This window comes from Mastigoproctus giganteus, chromosome 14, assembly GCF_048544385.1.
Source record: "Mastigoproctus giganteus isolate SK-2022 chromosome 14, ASM4854438v1, whole genome shotgun sequence".
NCBI lineage: Eukaryota > Metazoa > Arthropoda > Arachnida > Uropygi > Thelyphonidae > Mastigoproctus > Mastigoproctus giganteus.
In genome coordinates, this window is record NC_143588.1 from 53098302 (window position 1) to 53118176 (window position 19875).

Consider the following 19875-nt stretch of genomic DNA (forward strand, 5'->3'; position numbering starts at 1 on the left):
AAAATAGGCGAACCGAGAGAATTGGAGCCATGCTACCAGCTAATTCGGCCACCGTGCAAAAAAAAAAAAAAAAAAAAAAATGTAAATGAAAATTACTTCCAGCTTTGAGGGGATTCGAAGACGTACATGTTACTGCGGTATTATACAGGATGGTTCATTGAATGGACAGAAGTAGCGTAATTACAAATTCTTGGTCTCCCTCTTGTCTTTAAAACCACATGATACTAACTGTCGTAGATCACGATGTGGTGGACCTATATGTATGGTATTTTCTTCACTGGTGAGCAGTGACGAAAGTGCAATACAGGTAGGTACGCCATGATCAAGCTAATGGAAGTGCTGTGGCTCAGAGCAGAACTGAGAGGGGCAGTTGTCCTCTGACTCACAGCCTTATAAAATGCACTGTTTGCTTGATGTTTGCAGAGCAATCGGGTACGGGACATGATACTGCCAAGGGGGATGTCTTTGTGTGTGCGCGATGCAAGGAGTGTATCGATATCAGGCAACAACTCGGCGTTCTTGTGGGCCTATATGAGAGCTTGAAGGACAGGGTGGATGCCCTCGAAGAAACTAAATTGAGGGGCCCATCAAGCTCTCAGCTGCCCACATCAATGCCAGAGCTTGCACTTGGGCATCGCGTGACACAGAGACAACCCCCAAGGCAGAATGCGCTGGTCCCGAAGGAACTAGTAGTTGTTGGTGACTCTATTGTCAGGGAAACGGGAAACATGCTTTGTAAAAAAGATAGGTGGAACAGGACCAGGGTATGTCTGCCAGGGGCAAAGGTTGATGACGTTGTAGAGCGAATATCATCTTTTAAGGGCACAAAAGGTGATATAGTTGTACACGTTGGCACTAATAATATTAAGAGTAGGAGACCGGCAGAATTACTTAACAAGTACAGTTCACTGTTGAACAAAAGCCGTGAATTAGGGTTGAATTTGAAAGTGTCTGCAATTCTGCCCAGACACGATAGGAGGGAGTATATGATGAGAGCCTTGTCGATCAATTCGGCCCTGGAAAGATTGTGCAAGGCTCAAGGGGTAGAATTTTTTTCAGCCTGGACTGTGCTTGTTAACAGGAGAGATTGCTTCTACAGGGATGGGATACACTTAAATAGAAAGGGTGCAAGAATATTTGCTGATGCTATCGAGGCAGTGTTAGGTGGGTCGGAAAACTGCTAGCTTGGGAGGGAGAAAAAGACCAATAGATTGACAGTGGCCACTGGCAGAGGTGAAAGAGATTCTTGCACTGCTTTTATTAGAATGAGCAGAAGCCTAAAAAACAAGATGCATGGTATTTCAGAGACTGCTGGGAGCCATTGCGGTACAAGTAAACACATGGGTTGTGTTAGGGTAGCTAAGAATAGAAACAGGTGCAGGTATACTTGCGTGTACACCAATGCTAGGAGTTTAGTAAATAAAATTGATGAATTTGAGGTATTGCTCAAAACATCAAAGGCAGATATTGTTGGGATATCAGAGACGTGGTGTCACACAGATATAAGGGATGCAGAACTGCAATTTGGGGAGTACAACGCCTACAGAAAGGATAGACAGGATAGGAAGGGGGGAGGGGTTATACTATTAGTTAAGAAAGACATAAAAACCAAGGAAGTGAAACCAGTCGACATCGCTGGACAGTGCAGTGTTGAGTCAGTTTGGTGTGACATAAGCATTGGGAGATCAAAATTGAGAGTAGGAGTGTGCTATAGGCCTAATGACTCTGATGAGTATAATAAGGAACTGTACAGGGAAATAGAGTGGGCCAGTAAATCAGAGAGTCTTATAATGGGAGATTTTAATTTACCAGATATTGACTGGGGTTTGGGGGCCGGTTGCTAACACACTAGCAGGGCTTTTGTGGATTTATTGGATGATTGTTTTCTACATCAGCATGTTCGGGAGGCAACTAGAGGGAGTAATACTCTTGATTTGATTATCAGCAGTGATTCTTCATGCATTAAGAATCTGCAGATAAATGAACCACTAGGTGGCAGTGATCACAGTGTGCTGAAGTGGGATTTACTCAAAGAGGTAACTACCATTAGGGGTAAAGGGAAGGGTTATTGCTTCCGTAAAGGCGACTACGATGGACTGAGACAGTATTTAAATTCTACACAGTGGGACCAACTGATGATGTTACCAACAGCAAATTCAAAATGGGAAGCATTCAAAGAACTTATCTTGGAAGCTACTAGGCTTTACATACCAACTAAGAAATATTGTTCAAGGTTTAGGCCAAAATGGATGTCAGATGAACTAATGAGGCATATGGCAGAGAAGAAAAATGCATGGGACACTTACAAATTAACACATGACACAGAAGCCTATGATAGCTACAAGTTCATATGCAACCAAGTTACAAAGGAGGTTAGGCAGGCGAAGGCAGATTACGAGAAATCTTTGGCAAGGGATGCAAAGAAAAACAGCAAAGAGTTCTTTACTTATGTAAACTCTAGAAGGAAGGGGATGAATCAGATTGGTCCACTTGATATTGATGGGTCAACTGTTGATGATCCTGCTCAGGTAGCTAACAAACTAAATGAATATTTTGCATCGATATTCACACATGAGGAGTTATTCAGCAAGGGGAATGCCAGAGGTGTATTCAACTCTAGCAGTAAGCTACAGAATCTTGAAATAACTGGGAGTAAAGTGGAGGAGAAACTGTTGAAGATAAACACAAGAAAGGCACCCGGGGTGGATGGGATCTATCCAGTTATATTAAAGGAGGCAGCAAAGGAAGTAACAAACCCTTAGCCATAATTATGAGAGCTTCCTTGGACTCAGGGGAGCTACCCATAGACTGGAAATGTGCAAATGTGACCCCAATTCACAAAGGATGATCAAAGGCTGATACAAGTAATTATAGACCTGTGAGCTTACCTTCTGTTCCAGGAAAATTAATGGAGGCACTGGTTAAAGAAGCACTGCAGGATCATTTAGACAAGACTTCAGTTATAGCTCAGACACAGCATGGTTTTGTGAAGGGGACGTCTTGCCTGACCAACTTGATTGGATACTATGATGCAGTCACAAAAGAACTGGATGCAGGGAATAACTTTGATATTATATACTTGGATCTTAGAAAGGCTTTTGATACTGTTGCACATGGATGACTGCTACACAAATTGGAGCAGTGTGACATTGGAGGTAAATTTCTGCTATGGATAAAGGGGTGGTTGAGGGGGGAAGACAGAGAGTGGTAATCAATGTACACTGCTCATCGTGGACTAATGTTATTAGTGGAGTCCCTCAGGGCTCAGTGTTGGGTCCATTATTGTTTTCTGTATTTATAAATGATATTGATGATGGTATATCAAGCTTAATGTCCAAGTTTGCAGATGATACAAAGGTTGGCAGGGTTGTCAAGGACACTACTGACACTATGCTGCTGCAACAGGATCTGGAAAGGTTGAGCAGATGGGCTGAGAGGTGGCAAATGAAGTTTAACATTGACAAATGTAAAGTACTACACATGGGAAACAGCAACCCCAGAGCAACGTATCAACTCTGTGGTACTACACTGACAGTGGTAGAGAATGAAAGGGACTTGGGGGTGGTTGTGCAGGCAGATATGAAGTTCTCTGAGCAGTGCAGACGGGCTGCAAGAGTAGCTCATGGAGTATTGTCAATGATATACAGGAATTTTTCCAGCAGGGATAAGGAGGTGATTATTCCATTGTATAAGGCAATGGTCAGGGCCACACCTAGAGTACTGTAACAGGTCTGGAGGCCTCATTTCAAGAAGGATGTAGAGCTGCTGGAACGAGTACAGAGATGGGCAACAAGATTAGTGAATGGAACAAAGGGGTTCTCTTACGAAGAAAGGCTTAAGTTTTGCAAATTACAGTGTCTGGAGACTAGGCACCAGCGAGGTGATCTGATAGAGGTGTATAAAGCCTTGAATGGTTTAAGCATGCTCAATGCTGATGGAGATTCTTCCTCTAGCTCAGAAAAATCACCTGAGAGGGCATAAATTCAAATTGAGGAAAGACAGATGTAGGATAGACGTGCGGAAATTTGCCTTTAGCCAGCGGGTGGTTGGTTGGTGGAACAGACTCCATCCCTTGTGGTGGAGGTTGATAGCCTAAATAAGTTTAAGGCTCAGCTGGACAGGTATTTTGAACGAACAGAGGGGTGAAGTGGAAGTGGGTTTTTTTTTTTTTTTTGGCTGATGCTGCATAAGCTTGCTTTCTTGCATCAAATGCCTCTACTAATGCTAATGCTAATTTGGTACACTCTCATTATCGAAGGAATTGACTGCTCCTTCAGTGAGTGTCACATGAGTTTTCGTCTCAGGCCAGGTCAATCAGGTAGTTAGTGGCGAATAAAAAAAACTGCATCACCTTAAAAAAGTAACATTTGTAGTGAAACGTATAAGATATTGTTTGATTACAGTTGTTTTATTTGTCGCAAAGCAAAGATATTGCGTCAGATAACGCTTCTATTGTATCAGACAGTAATTGCAAGGTATTGTTTCAACCGTTTCTATAAATAGGGCATTGGAAGGGTATACGCGCTCATTAGTATCCTGTTTTGAGGAGGTATAAGCATGGCTCCATGTGTTCAGTTGATACCAAGAAAAAAAAGTGTAGCCGTTGCTCTGTCTCAGGAAGGGCTTTCTACGCGTGCTATCGCTGATAAAATAGGCTGCCACCAGTCAATAGTACCCCGGTTGCTGAAATTAAAGCGTGAAACCGGTGAAGTGAAGAGAAGACATGGATCAGGCCGTAAGAGAGTCACTACGCCTTTCCAAGATCGATATTTGAAACGGCTGTGCCTTCGTAATCTCCATGCTAGTGCTCCTGATCTAAAACTGGACTTTCAGATGGCCTCTGCTATTGAAACAAGTGCACGAATTATCCAAAGACGGCTTTCGGAATGTGGTCTGCATGCCTATCGGCCCAAGAAGAAGCCTTTGTCGACCCAACAAATGAGGAAGAAGCGACTTGCTTGGACTAAAAGGCATGTTTCATGGACAAAAAAAAGCAATGGGACACCGTCATCTTTTCTGACAAATCGAAATTCAACCTGCATGTACGTAGACATGTATAGTACCTTATGCAGGACGGCATCTGAACGAAAGTTCAACTCCGCCTTTGTACACTGTGATGATTACAGAGCACTGTAAAAGGCCAGAAATGTGAGTAACATTTGTTTGTGCAGTGTGTGTGTGTCTTGTTTAGTTGTTTCTGGCAGTTTTGTCACAGGCAGGCGATCACCTGGAAAGCCTGCCCAGTGTCCGTCTACACCACGGGGAGGTAGGCCACAACTACGCAAGTACCATGGCCAACCTCAACAGTCACGCACTGAATGTGCAAAGCGAGTTTGGAATCATTCAAAAGAACCTTCGTGCCAGGAAGCCGGCAACAATTCAACCTACATGTAGACATGTGTAGTATCTTATGTAGGACGGCACCTGAACGAAAGTTCAACTCCGTCTTTGTACACTGTGATGATTACAGAACACTGTAACAGGCCAGAAATGTGTGTAACGTTATGTTCGTGCAGTGTGTGTGTTTAGTTGTTTCTGGCCGTTTTGTCACCAGGCAGGCGATCACCTGGAAAGCCTGCCCAGTGTCCGTCTACACCACGGGTGTAGACGGACACTGGGCAGGCTTTCCAGGGCAATTGTCACTGACTGGGCAATTGTCAGTGTCCGTCTACACCACGGGTGTAGACGGACACTGACAATTCAGTGCGTGACTTTAGGACCCAGAATTTCAGACCCCAGAGTATCTTCAGACTGGACATAGGAACAGCGGACCAAACTTTAATACCATAACTGATGACAGAACTAGAATAGTAGAGGAGAACATTTTCTGACTGTTTCCTTGTTGTGTGCTCTACAGAGATCAAGTTTCATACCCCAGAAAGCCCGTAATGCTCTTGAACGCAGTTGCTGGATTTGATCCTTATACGTTAGATTTTCGTCCATTACCACTCCTTGGAATTTTACGGAATGAGAACATGCCCCACAATGGAGGGCTGCAGAGAGGCTGCTGGATTGAGGTGTGCTTGTGCTCTAGGTGAGAAAATGATATATTTGATTTTTCAGGGTTTATTTTAAGCCCAAAATCGGTAGCGTATTCACAGAAAGAGGAGAGATATTTGTTCAGGATGACAGAATTCAATAATTCCTCTGCCTGGTCTGGTGAGGTGTTAACCGAGGTAACAAACAATATCGTCGTCGTAGGCCATGAGCGCCGGTATTTCATTCATTAGTGGAATAAATATCGCTGAAAAAAGCAGTGCCGACAACGATCCACCTTGGGGTATACCGACTTCCACGTGTTTTGTGATGCAGTTATTCCCTTGCTGGAAAGTAAGGCTTGATGAAGGTATGTCAGGCTTAATATACAAGTATGCAGATAATACAAATGTTGGCAGGATTGTTAATGACAGTAATGGCAGGGTGCTATTGCAACAGGATTTAGAAAAGTTGGGAATTTTGGCTGAGAAGTGTCAACTGAAGTTTAACATTGACAAATGCAAAGTACTGCATATAGGTAGAAGTAACCCCAGAGAAACCTACCAACTGTGTGATACTACACTTAGGGTGGTACAAAATGAAGACCTGGGAGTAATTGTGCAGGTAGATATGAAGTTTTCTGAGTAGTGCAGACAGGCTGTCAGAGCAGGTCATGGGATATTATCAATGATATACAGGAATTTTTCTAGTAGGGAAAAGGAGGTGATTATCCCTTTGTATAAGGCAATGGTCAGGCCACAACTTGAGTACTGTGTACAGGTCTGGAGGCCTCATTTTAGGAAGGATGTAGAGTTTCTAGAACGAGTACAAAGAAAGGCAACAAGATTGGTGAGGGGAAAAAAAGGGGTGCTCTTACCAAGAAAGGCTTAAGTTCTGCAAATTTCAGCGCCTGGAGACTAAGTACCTGCGAGGTGATCTGATTGAGGTGTATAAGGCCTTGATTGGGTTTAGCAAGCTCAATTCTGATGGGTAGAAATAACCCCAATCCGTCCTCTTGCTTAAATCACGAACCTGAGGAGGCATAAATTCAAATTAAGGAAAGACAGTTGTAGAATAGATGTGCGGTTTGCCTTTAGCTAGTGGGTAGTTGATTGCTGGAACAAACTTCCATCTGTCGTTGTGAAAGTTGATAGCTTAAATAAATTCAAGGAGGAATCGGACAAACTTTTAGAGGGTATGGATGTGCGAAATGGTTTTTTTTTTTTTTTTTTTGGCTGACGTTACATAAGCTTGCTTTCTTGCATCACATATCTCTACTACATATCGAGAAGTCGAGCTGGTCAACTACTTTATATGTATCCATAGCCAGTTGGCAGATGAAGGGTATTCCACATTCGTACAGTAGGCTCTGGTCAACCTTCTACTGTAAGCACCCTGTTAGAGATTTAGGAGAAAGTAGTTTTCGTTTACCCCAACAAGGGGCCATCTGTTGTTTCCCTTTACCCCAACAAGGGGCAATCTGTTGTTTCCCTGAAGTGAATCATCCACACTTTGCCGTAAATTTTCCCTATTTATTATTATTATTATTATTATTATCATCTGTTTATTTCCCATAAGGAAACCACCTCGGGACGGCAAAGTGCCAGGAGGGTGCTAAGTACATATCAGGGTACGAGATACTACGTGCAGAGGGCTACATATACAGAACACGTAGTCTCGTCCCGAAATATTATATACAAATTTTATGTTTAATATATACAGTATTTACACATTAATGATTCTGTACATACATTATACGAATCATATATTTACAGTTCACTAATAATTCCATATATAACTTACATATTTACGCCGTACTGATGTACGGCGTAGAAACCGTGCTAATGTACGGCGTTGAATTATTATAAATCACAATATTCACGATTACCTGTATATATAGCAAGCACAAAACCACTGTACACTCATTATTTATAACTCCAAACATATTCAGTATCGCAGAACGTACACAGTGCGTGAATTGCGAACTGCTGTGATTCGAGCATGTGCCGATGAACTGGTCGCCTGATTGGTCCCGTTTTGTTCTGGACAGCAAATAGATCTGTGCTGCTATGCAGTATGTACTCAGATTTAAGGATGAGTGCATTTTCATTTTATTAATTACACACAATGTACAGTCTCAAGATAATGTAAATCAAAGTATATACATGATTTATATACACGATATATTTATGTATAATTATATGCTCTGTACACTCGTGCATTAAACACTCGTGTATGTGCGTGTGTAAGTGTGTTCTTTAATCAGGGTAGTTCCCAAGCATAAGCCCAACTCTACCTTGAGAACTTGTAAATATATAGTCTTTACAAAGCAGTCCTGGAAAAGTATGTTGGATTACCTGAGTCTGATTTTACTGTAGCGCAATTCGCGCATGAAGTCCCGCACCCACTGGAGGCAGTGTAATACCAGTGGGTGCCAGCAATTCCGCTCACCGGGTTGCCCATACCAGGGAGCCAGCAGGAAAAAAAAATATATACATATAATAATATTCAATAGTCTGGATGGCACGACTATAAATTTCAAAAATCACAGTTCGACTGAATATTTCCTCATTTGCTGTTCTACATGCACTGGAACCTCCAAACCCAATAAAGGTACTGTCCAGCAAATCTCCAACTATACGCCATGGATAATAGAACCATTAGAGCACCAGATCCGACGCAGTGAATCAGGTCCAGCACTCCAGAATCTAGAGGGAAGTATTCATGATCGCAGCACAAAAGACAACTAATCAGATGCATGTTTGAATCGTCCTCTGAAAACATTTGGCAAAAATTAATTTTCACCCCGCCCTCTGCTCTCATCCTGATGCGACATCTAGGGGCACCATTTCGTCAGCTATCCTCGGGTGTGGAAATAACTTGACACGGAACTGATGGGGCCTGTCAATGGCGACCTTCTGATACTAGCTCCCTTGGCACCTGCCCCGATGTCAAGGCGTTCCTAATGCTACAGCTCGACTGCCAGAAATCTGTTAACATTCGGAGCAGAAGACAAGATTGTTGATGGGTATAGTGCAAATGATTGTAGGCACTGCTGGACGTATCTCCCGACTACATCGACGTTGAGTAACCCCCGAATTTCTTCTCGAATTACCCACAATCCTGAGTAAATCTTCCTTTCATGGTTGAAAAATATTTCTGAAAAGTGAGGCTTTCATTCCAAGTCAAGCCGAAGTCGGCGTGAGACTTCACTTTCTTTATCTACAATCCATTTTGATAGTCCCTGATGTTATTTTTTTATTCTATTTTTCGTAAAAGTGATTTTAGCTGATTTAGATATTTAGGTATAGACCTATTTGCAGTAGATAGGCTACAAGTCTGTTAATTAAGGCGGAGAGTTGTCTGATTTATGAGGTCAGTCTGTTCATCGGCTTTCTATGTTACATATACTTTGAGGTCGTCCGCGTGTGATGAAAAATCAGCATACCTTGCGAGGAAAGGTTCGAAAGTAGCGGCGAACGGCAGACCGGACAGGACAGGACACCTCCCTGCGGTATTCCTCGCGTTTCAAAACACTCTGTTGGAAGGACCTACAGACCTTGTTGATGGTCAGAGCAGTGCTCGAAGAGCGGACAGAGCAGCAGTCGCCTGGCTAGTGGTGGACTTCCACGCCTCATCAATGGTCGTAGTGAACTTATCTCCGGCATTATGCGAGCGGATAGATGGAAACCGGCGGAGCGGCTGACCATTGACTTTAACCGGGCGATGACCAGCGGTATTTCCAAACCGCAATCCAACTAACTCTCCTTCATTTAGGCCTTCGGAATAGATGCCCGGTAAAGTTACCTAAACGTACGACCACCATCGCCAACGATGCCTAAAGTTTTCATCTGAATGGCGTTATTGAACCATTATCGACTGGAAAAAAATTTGCCATTTCCGATGAATCACATTTCCTGCTATGCCGTGTGGATGGTAGATAGAAAATACGGAGACAAACTGAGGAGACGAATCACTGCGATGTCCTCGTCCAACAGAAACAGGCAGGTGGCAGCAGTGTTTTGGTATGGAGGATGTTTCTTGGGAATATCTTGGAGCTCTACCCCCCCCACCCCCATAGACTGTACTCTGAATGCTGAAATTACCAATCCATTGTAGCTGATCAGGCACTTCATGGCGACTGCCTATCCGGACGACACAAGTGTGTTCCAGAAGGATAATGCGCCCAGCAGCGTTGCCGGTATTGTTCGAGAGTGGTTTGCCGAAAACGAAAGTGATTACCTTGGCTGCCGAATTAATCGGATATGAATCCCTTAGACCATTTCTGGGATTACGTGGATCGACAGCCGACCGGGCTAGCCGAGTGGGTAAAGTACCTGCCCGGCAACCCAAAAGGTCGCGGGTTCGATTCCCGCCTCGGGCTTGGATCAAAGTACTGCAAAAACCTTGGGAGGTGCAATATGGCCACAGAAGCCGATGCGCCAACAACTACCAAATCAAAAAAAAAAAAAAAAAAAAAAAGTGGATCGACAGACCTGCCGTTTGAATCCTCCACCATGGTGTATTAGAGATCTACTGGATTGCAATACTGGCGACATGATACGACTATCTCCTGCAACGTTCAGAGGCCTTATAAAGTCCATGCCTCGCGTGTGGTGGCGGTACTGGCGACAAGAGGACATGCCCACTATTAGGTAAATCGTCATAATATTTTGACTGTATATGTTACTGTAAACCAGAGACGCATTCGCATATTCCTAGATAACGTTTTTGTGTTTGTTGTTACCATAAAATATTACGGGTGATAATACGACGCTATACATAAATTTCTTAGCGAACTATTGAATGCGTAACGTCTGATAGAATATCACTTAAAATATACAGTGACGTGACGTGACGTGCAGTAAATCCTTCGATCTCAATCCCAAAATATCAATGAGATACATGTAAGTAGTAGATAATGCTGTGTGTACTTTCATTCTCTGAAACGTTGTTTATGTTCTATTGATCATGCTCGTATCTCTTAGTTAATAAAAATATTGAAGGAAATTTTGATAAATTTGGTCTTTCTTTTGTATAAAATTACTACTCTTCCTAAATACTGTGAATTTGTTTAGATCTGTTTGTTGTTTTGTTCTTCACTTTTTTGACACCATTGAATGTGTATAAATTAAATGAATAGAAACAGATTAGAGCCGCACCCCTCTTTTACTCTTAAATTTTTCATTATTATTTGTCTTTATTTTACATGAAATCTTAATAATTATATATCAATGCGTATTTTTGTATTAGAAAAATGTTTGTTGTATCTGTCAATTAATTTTGCATTTCATTTTGATTTAATATGTTCCATAATATTTCCCAATTCAGATTATCATACGCCTTACGTAATGAAGCAATAAGAGAAAGCTTGGTAAGTTGAACCTTATTTTAAAATTATTTTTACAGAGTGAGTGAGGGCATCTATATAACCTGTATTTTTAAATCCACATTGCTTTTCTCCGGATACTCCTTCATTTATTATTTGATTTACAGTAAAGGACAAGAAAAAAAAGAATCCAAATGCTTTACAGTATTTGAAAATGTTTACTTGTCGTCCATGACACGGACGCTACCCTCCAAAAATATCCGAACAGCACACACATCGGGTTCATATTGACGTCACTGCCACTCTCTTCAATAGCAGGTCAGTCCAATTTGTTCGCTATGGCACATTTGACCCATCTGTGTAGGCTTTCCATCAACGAACGATAGATTGCAGCAGGTGTAGTCTTTCATTTCTCCTGCAGAAGAGTGACCACTTGATTTACCAGTGAAAGGTGAGTCTCACTCTCCCAACTTTCTAGTTCATCTTGTAGATGTTCCATAGAATTCAAATTGGGTCTCTGTGCTACCCCCCCCCCCACAAACCAAATTATTATATTAGGGTCGACGATAATTTCTTACATATATTCATGTGTGTATTGTGTCTGTAAATTGTGTGTATTCTCTGGTCAATTTGCCATTTTACTGGAGCAAAAAAACTTGCTATCTACGCCTGAGATCGGCTAACTCGGCCACGGAGTGAAAAAAGCCCAGTAAAGTTCTTCGCATCATCGACGGGATTCGAACCCGGGCCTTTTCCATCCAGTGTGGGGAGGACGGTGGCAATACCACTGTGCTACCCAATTTTCAAATTTGTTCATCCCCGCACGAGTGTTTTTTATTATTATTTAATGTATGAGGTGCCAACCTTTGGCAATCTCGCCCTACATTGTGATGCAGACAATATCGCAGGTTAATATTTACAATTCCATACAGAGAATGAGATATAATAACATGCAAACAACATTACGGAGTAAGTGATTTTGTAATAACTGAGAGAAAAGTGGAGGAGAAATCGTTGAAGTTAGACATAAAAAACAGGCACCTAAAAAAAAGGGAAGTTAGCAAATCCTTAGCCATAATTATGAGAGCATCCTTAGATTTGGGGGAGGTTCCCGTGGAATGGAGATGTGCAAATGTATCCCCAATTCACAAAGGGGGTTCAAAGGGTGACACAAATAATTATAGACCTGTTAGTTTAACTTCTGTTCCGGGTAAAATAATGGAGTCACTGGTTATAGGTGATACAGGATCACATAGGGAAGACTGCAGTAATAATTCAGATACAGCATGGGTTTGTTAAGGGGAAGTCTTGTCTGACCAATTTGATTGGATACTACGATGTGGTCACAAAAGAACTGGAAGCAAAAAATAATTTTGATATCATATACTTGGATTTCAGGAAAGCTTTTGATAATGTTGCACATGGAAGACTGCTGTAAATATTGCAGCGGTATGGCATTAAGGGCAAGTCAGGATAGATGAGTGGGAGACGGGGGGAGAGAGAGAGAGAGAGAGAGAGAGAGAGAGAGAGAGAGAGAGAGAGAGAGAGAGAGAGAGAGAGAGAGAGGTAATAAATGGACACGGCTCTACGTGGACTAACGTTATTATTGGAGTTCTCCAGGGTTCGGTGCTGAGCCCATGTTGTTTTGTGTATTTATCAATGATACCGATGAAGGTATATCAGGCTTAATGTCCAAGTTTGCAGATGATACAAAGATTTGCAGCTTAATGACACTAAATACAGTATGCTACTGCAACAGGATCTAGAAAAGTTAGTCAGTGTGCTGAGAAGTGGCAACTGAAGTTTAACATTGGCAAATGCAAAGTACTGCGTATAGGTAGCAATATCCCAAGAGAAACATACCAACTGTGTAGTACTACACTCAGGGAGGTGGAGAATGGAAAAGACCTGGGGGTAATTGTGCAGTCAGATTGAAGTTCTTTGAGCAGTGTAGACGGGTTGCTAGAGCAGGTCATGGAGTTTTGTCAATGATACATAGGAATTTTGCTAGCAGAGATAAGGAGGTGATTATCCTTTTGTATAAGGCAATGGTGAGGTCACACCTTGAGTACTGCGTACAGGTCTGGAAGCGTCATTTTAGGAAGGATGTAGAGATGCTAGAAGGAGTACAGAGAAGGGCGACAAGATTAGTGAATGGAACAAAGGGTTGCTCTTACGAAGAGAGGCTTAAGTTTTGCAAATTACAGTGTCTAGAGATTAGACACCCGCCAGGCGATCTGATTGTGGTGTATAAGGCCTTGAATGGTTTCAGCAGGCTTAATGCTGACGGGATACCTTCGCTTGCTCAGACGAAGAACTTGAGGGGGTATAGATTCAAATTGAGGAAAGACAGTTGTAGAATAGAAGTGAGGAAGTTTGCCTTTAGCCAGCGGGTAGTAGATTGCTGGAACCGCCTTTCATCTGTTGTTGTGGAAGTTGATAGGTTAAATCTAAATTTAAGGCTGAACTAGACGAACATTTAGAGTGACTGGATGGGCGAAATGGGAACGGTTTTTTTTTTTTTTTTTTGACTGATGATTAACCCCCCCTCTCCCAGACTTCGTATAGCCCAGATCAATGGCCAAAAATTCATCGCAGTGGCAACACAGCTTCATCCTCTAATGGACGAATTGAATCTAGATATTCTTCTCCTCCAGGACCCGTACTGCTTCCGTGGAAGGGTCTCTGGTTATCCCCTGGCTTTCAGGAAAATCTAGACGACAAACCAATTGTGCCTCGCTGCTAACATCGTCCCCAATCCAGACTTAGTGGTAACACAGATAGAATCACTTTGCACTTCCCACCTAGCTGGGGCTACAATAGAAGGCAGCTTCGGCCGTATTGTGGTCATAACAGCATACCGGTACTTCCAATTTGATACTGATATCCTCCCGCGCATATATAATTCGACTGGAACAAGTTCTTGACCACCTGGAGAACACTGATGTCATTATAGCAGCAGATTCGAATGCCCGGTCGACACAATGGTTCAACACCTCTACCGACGCAAGAGGAGAGTTAGATGAATTCATTGCCTTACGCGGCTTTTGAATCATCGACAGAATAGGACAACAAACTACCTACTCTTCGGGAACTGGAGAGTCTAACCTGGTAATCACACTGACTACTTCTTCTTTTTGCAATAGATTCCTTCAATGGCAGGTGCATGACACGGCCACTGCTAGCGACCATCGCATCATCACCTGCAGTATCACCGATTCTGCTCCCCTTCGTCAAGTGTCTATCCAGGATATTGCAAGATTTTCTACTAAAACAGCGAACTAGGACTGGTTTGACAATATAATTCAAGATATTCTTCATGACCCATCTAGCAACTCCTACCAATCAATGAACAGTGTGCAGAAAACAGACTTTGTACAGAATCTGCTTCTCTAAGTTTCAGAGGTTTCCATGAAAAAATGTTCCAGGAAACCAAGATGTACCATGGTGGTCGCAGAAACTCAATAACCTGCGCAATTCTCTGAAGCACGCTCGCAAAGAGTACCAACGCAAACGAAGGACTGAACCTGCTCACATTGTAGAACAGTATAGAAACCGATTCAAAGCAGTCCGCAGTGAATATACTAACAAAATTTACCATACCAAGCAGAGTTCCTGGCATTCCCTTGTCGACACTGAGGGGAACCTTAATCCGTGGGGTTAAGACCACAAACTCGTGAGGAATAAGCTGGGATCCATGGATGTCATAAAGTCTGTCCGCTCTGATGACTCATCTGCGACTACACACTTGGGAAGATACAATAAATCAGATTCTGGATGAACTAATATATCAGGACAACACCAACTCTCGACAATGACATCCACAGGAAGATTGCAGCACAAAATTCCAGCTTCCAGCCAGACATGGAGGAACAATCCACAGCGGAGGAAGTCGATGCAGCAATTAAAAAAATCAAAAAAGGTAAAACTCCTGGTTTGGATTTTATTAAAGGCGAGACTGTGCAGCTTCTCTGGGCCATAGCTCTAATGATGCTTCTTCAACACCTGTCTGAGCGAGGGCAACTTCCATCACGTTGGAAGCATGCTAACCTGAGGCTCTTATCTAAGGATCCCACAAGTATCTCCAAGGCATACCGCCCGATTGCGCTGCTTCCCATTCTAGGCAAGGTTTTTGATAGACTGCTGCTTCCCTGCTTCCAACTCCGATATGAAGCCAGTGATTTGGCATCCTCACTTCAATTTGGAGTTAAACAAAGGTGGTCCACAATTGATGCTCTATCTAAAACCCTCAAAGTGACAGAAAAGTGGGATGCAATTTATGTACTGGCAATCTTCATTGACTTCAAAGGAAACTGAACTTTTGACGCAGTGTGGTGGCCGGGCGTTCTTCCTGGCATTCCCTTGTCGACACTGAGGGGAACCTTAATCCGTGGGGTTAAGACCACAAACTCGTGAGGAATAAGCTGGGATCCATGGATGTCATAAAGTCTGTCCGCTCTGATGACTCATCTGCGACTACACACTTGGGAAGATACAATAAATCAGATTTATTGTATAGCCCAGAGTCTCTAACTGTACCTGAAATTTCTACTACTGCCTCAAAAGCTACTTCTCTAACCGCAACATCAGCATCAAAACAAAATATCACTGCATCACCCGAGGTTGCCCCCAGGGTTCCATCCTGGGGCCAGCTTTCTGGAATATGATACTTGTGGACTGGCTCCTGAGGGACTACCCACACACTACTCAAATTTCTTATGCCGACGACATGGTTATCATCGTCGAGGGCCCCCACCTGCGCCACCATATAAACCCAGGCTGCAGTTGTTTTCTCTGCTCTGTCTGTATGGGCCATGGAAAATAAACTGTCTCCACTGAGAAGAGCAAAACCTCCTATTGAAAGGCAAACTGGACTTCTCCAGACCTTCTACCATACGTTTTAATAGCCGCCCACTGAAAATCTACCGATCGGTGACGTACCCAGGAGTAAATTTGGACGACAGGAGAACTTTCATCCCCCTTATCCAAGCTATCAAAAAAAGAAAAAAAAATTACATCACTATGTTTGTTAGCACGCTTTACCCGCAAGGACTGGGGTTTTAAAGGACCAACTCAACGACTTCTATATTCAGCAGTATTTATACCAATTGTCACATATGGAGCTGCAGTATGGTACCGCCGAATGACTATAAAGTGTAAAGTGTGTTCAGGGTAAAACGGCACCAGGGGTTTCCCCCATCTCCGCGTAGTTTATATTGTGGTGTGATACAGTTCACTGTGAAGGCCAGAGATTTAAAAGTATATGGTTCTTGAGCTGTGTGATGTCGTGTACTGTTGTTCTTCTGGCCATTTAGCCGCCAGACCCCTGCTGAGGCCCGACGTTGCCCACACTTCGCCCCGTGGAGGCAGACCAGGTACCCAGTAGATGACTATAGTGCATGCACAACGTCAAATTCAGCAAATTCAACGACTTTTGCTACTACAAATGACCCGCGCATGTAGAACGACTTCAACTGCCGTCCTACAGGTGTTTTTCTTTCATTCATTTATTAATTACACACAATATACAGTCTCAAGATTATGTACATCAGTGTATATACATGATTTATATACAAGATATATTTAGATATATGCTCTGTACATATCATCAAACACTAGTGTATGTGTGTGTGTAAGTGTGTTCTTTAATCAGGGTAGCTCCCAGGCATAAGCCCAACTCTAACTTGAGAACTTGTAAAAATGTAGTCTTTACAAAACAGGCCTGGAAAAGCAATTCGCGCATGAAATCCTACACCCACTGGAGGTAGTGCAGTACCAGTGAGTGCCAGCAATCCCGCTCCCCGGGTTGCCCATTCCAGGGAGATAGCAGGAAAAAAAAATAATAAAATAAATAAAACAACAATAATATTCAATAGTCAGGATGGCACGACTATAAATTTCAAAAATCACAGTTCGACTGAATATTTCCTCATTTGCTGTTCTACATGCGCTGGAACCTCCAAACCCAATAAAGGTACTGTCCAGCAAATGTCCAACTATACGCCATGGATGCCCTACAGGTACTAACAGGCTGTCTCCTCTTGGACCTCCACGTCGCCTTTATCGGACTCTCTCCTGCTATTAATATGAATAAGGAACCAAAATTCCTAGCTATTCAAACCCGTACCGATACCGATATCAAACATGTATTGTTATTGTATGGTTGAATTCAGTGGCGTTGTAGATTTTGACTCAGTTTGGTCCATTTCGCCTGGTGGGAAGAACTTATCCCATCCAGACTATAAGCCCAGAAGATATTTATTTACGTAAGTTAAAAAAAAAAAAAATATATATATATATATATATATACACCCCAGTACAAAAAGCTTGAAGGGCAATCAGTTTCAACTATTAAGCAAATGCATCTTCAAGCATCTGTGTTCAGTGTCCATTTGCTTGGAAAAAATGACTGGGTTGCTTCGGAGGCTATAGGTATGTCCAAGGTATTATGTCGAAACATCGTGTTAATGTATTTGCAATTTGCCAGTTTGCTTACAATAATCGATCCTTTTTAAGCCAGTCTTCCATTTGGATTGAAGAAGACCACTATGGAGATTGAAAGAGCATTGATTCTGTGTGAAAGAATTTGGCACACGAATTTTTCATTACGAAAAAACCAGCGATACCCAGATCCGGATATTATAAAAGGGTTATTAGGTTTCTGGTTAATCCACTTCATGAGGCAGTATTCACATCCAAAGACATGGTACGAAGAAGGAGAGAGTGACCAAACGACCGATGCAAATGACAGCAATCTTTTTAAAGCTGTCATACCGCAGGTGTCTTTTAATCCTCAAGATTTATTGCCCTTAACGCTTTGTGAGTAATGTGATTCTCCCTTAGTTCTTGATTTTCTCCATCGCCTGAAGGCTGTCTGTTTGTGTTTGAACGCTGTCTTTAAATCTTCATAAGGCGCCTCCGTAGCCAGGTGGGCAGGAGCAGCAGTGCGTAGCACACGCTTCTTGATTAGATCGGGGTTCGAGCCCGTGACCACCAGAGGATGCGGAAAGGTCAGGGAATGACCACCGCATATCCCTGGAGCAATATGGCCTTAGTTGCTAATGCTCCTAAAATAACAATAAATCTTCATAAAATTAAGCCTTTGTCCTGGAAGATTTTTGAAGCGCTTACTAGCACGATTGTACGAAGCACTGGTAATAGCTCTCTTATTGCGTCTTCCACACAGAGAGAGAACGCCTCCAGATAAGTTCTGCATGCTGAACTGAAAAGAATGTTGTCCGCTTGCAGCGCTAATCATCTCCTCACGTCTTTATTTATCAGATTATTTTAATAAAAGGAATACCATGTGAAAATGAGTTTGAGTTTCAAGCAATACGTTTAGGTCAAATTAGAGAAGACAATTGCTCTCACTTTTATAATGCTAACAAATTTCCTTGCGCAAACAAAATGATTTCCTTTCAGTTGAAAAGAAATTCTTGCTCTGCCGAACTGCAAAATATACGAATATTAGAATAAATGTAATCCCATTGAAAGTAGCGAGGTTTCTTAACCCCGGCTATGGAGATAAAATAATTAAGTTGTTTACAAGTTGAAATTATATGTGGAAGTTCTCCAAGAATTATCCGATTGTACGAAATACAATCGGACAATTCTTGGGGAACTTCCGAGGATATTTAAAGGTATAAATTTAAAAAAAATCCAGCATAACTCTTTCTTTCCTTGATCTTTACTACCACTGTCTATTTTTTCTTTATCTAAAAATGGGCCGTGAATGGCTACGACCTATTAGATCCGAACATTTTTAAATTTAATATGAGATCTTATGCGAAGTAATTCTTTAGAAATGGTGAGTCTGATGTGAGAGAAATGCCTCACTGATGGCCCTTCATTCCATCTTTAATGATGTAGAAGACGTGTACGAGACTTGCATCGCATTCTCTTTGGCCATTTTCACCATCTTTCAAGCTTATCAGTGGAAACTCCCTACATATTATTGTAATGGTGTCTGAAGGGCACCTTAGTCACGCAATTCTCCGTTATGGGAAGTATACCGACAGCGCTAAAGCGTCACTAGATGACACGGGTTGTTCTCGAATTTTAATCAACGTTTATGCTTTGTGGAACTTTGCTGTGGTATCGCAGATAGAATTTTGTTGAAGTCAGATTATTTTCAGCAGTTAATCAGGGGAAGAACATTCATTTATTTTTAAATTGTGTTGAAGAATGATGTAAATCTGCTTCTATGTAAATGTAAGGTAGAGATGTAATTGAGCTGCATTCATTTCTTGATCTTTGATCTCACGCTGGATAATAAGCTAATAACAAGCAGCAAAATTTTGTGCTTTCTGTACTTTTAAGAAGTTGAAACAAAGCGTAACAGCTTGTAACATTATATGATTGAACTGTTCTGAAAATTTTAATGAATAATTACTCTTAAGCTCATCTTCTCCTGAAAAGATGCTTTACTTTCAGAATTTGATGTGTTTTGTTATTTCACTTAGTTTCGTTTTTTTTTTTTTTTTTTTTTTTTTTTTTTTGCGACATTTAAGCATGTTACAATAATGATTCACAAGGTTTGTATTGTTGTTGCCAATGACAGTCTTTAATTT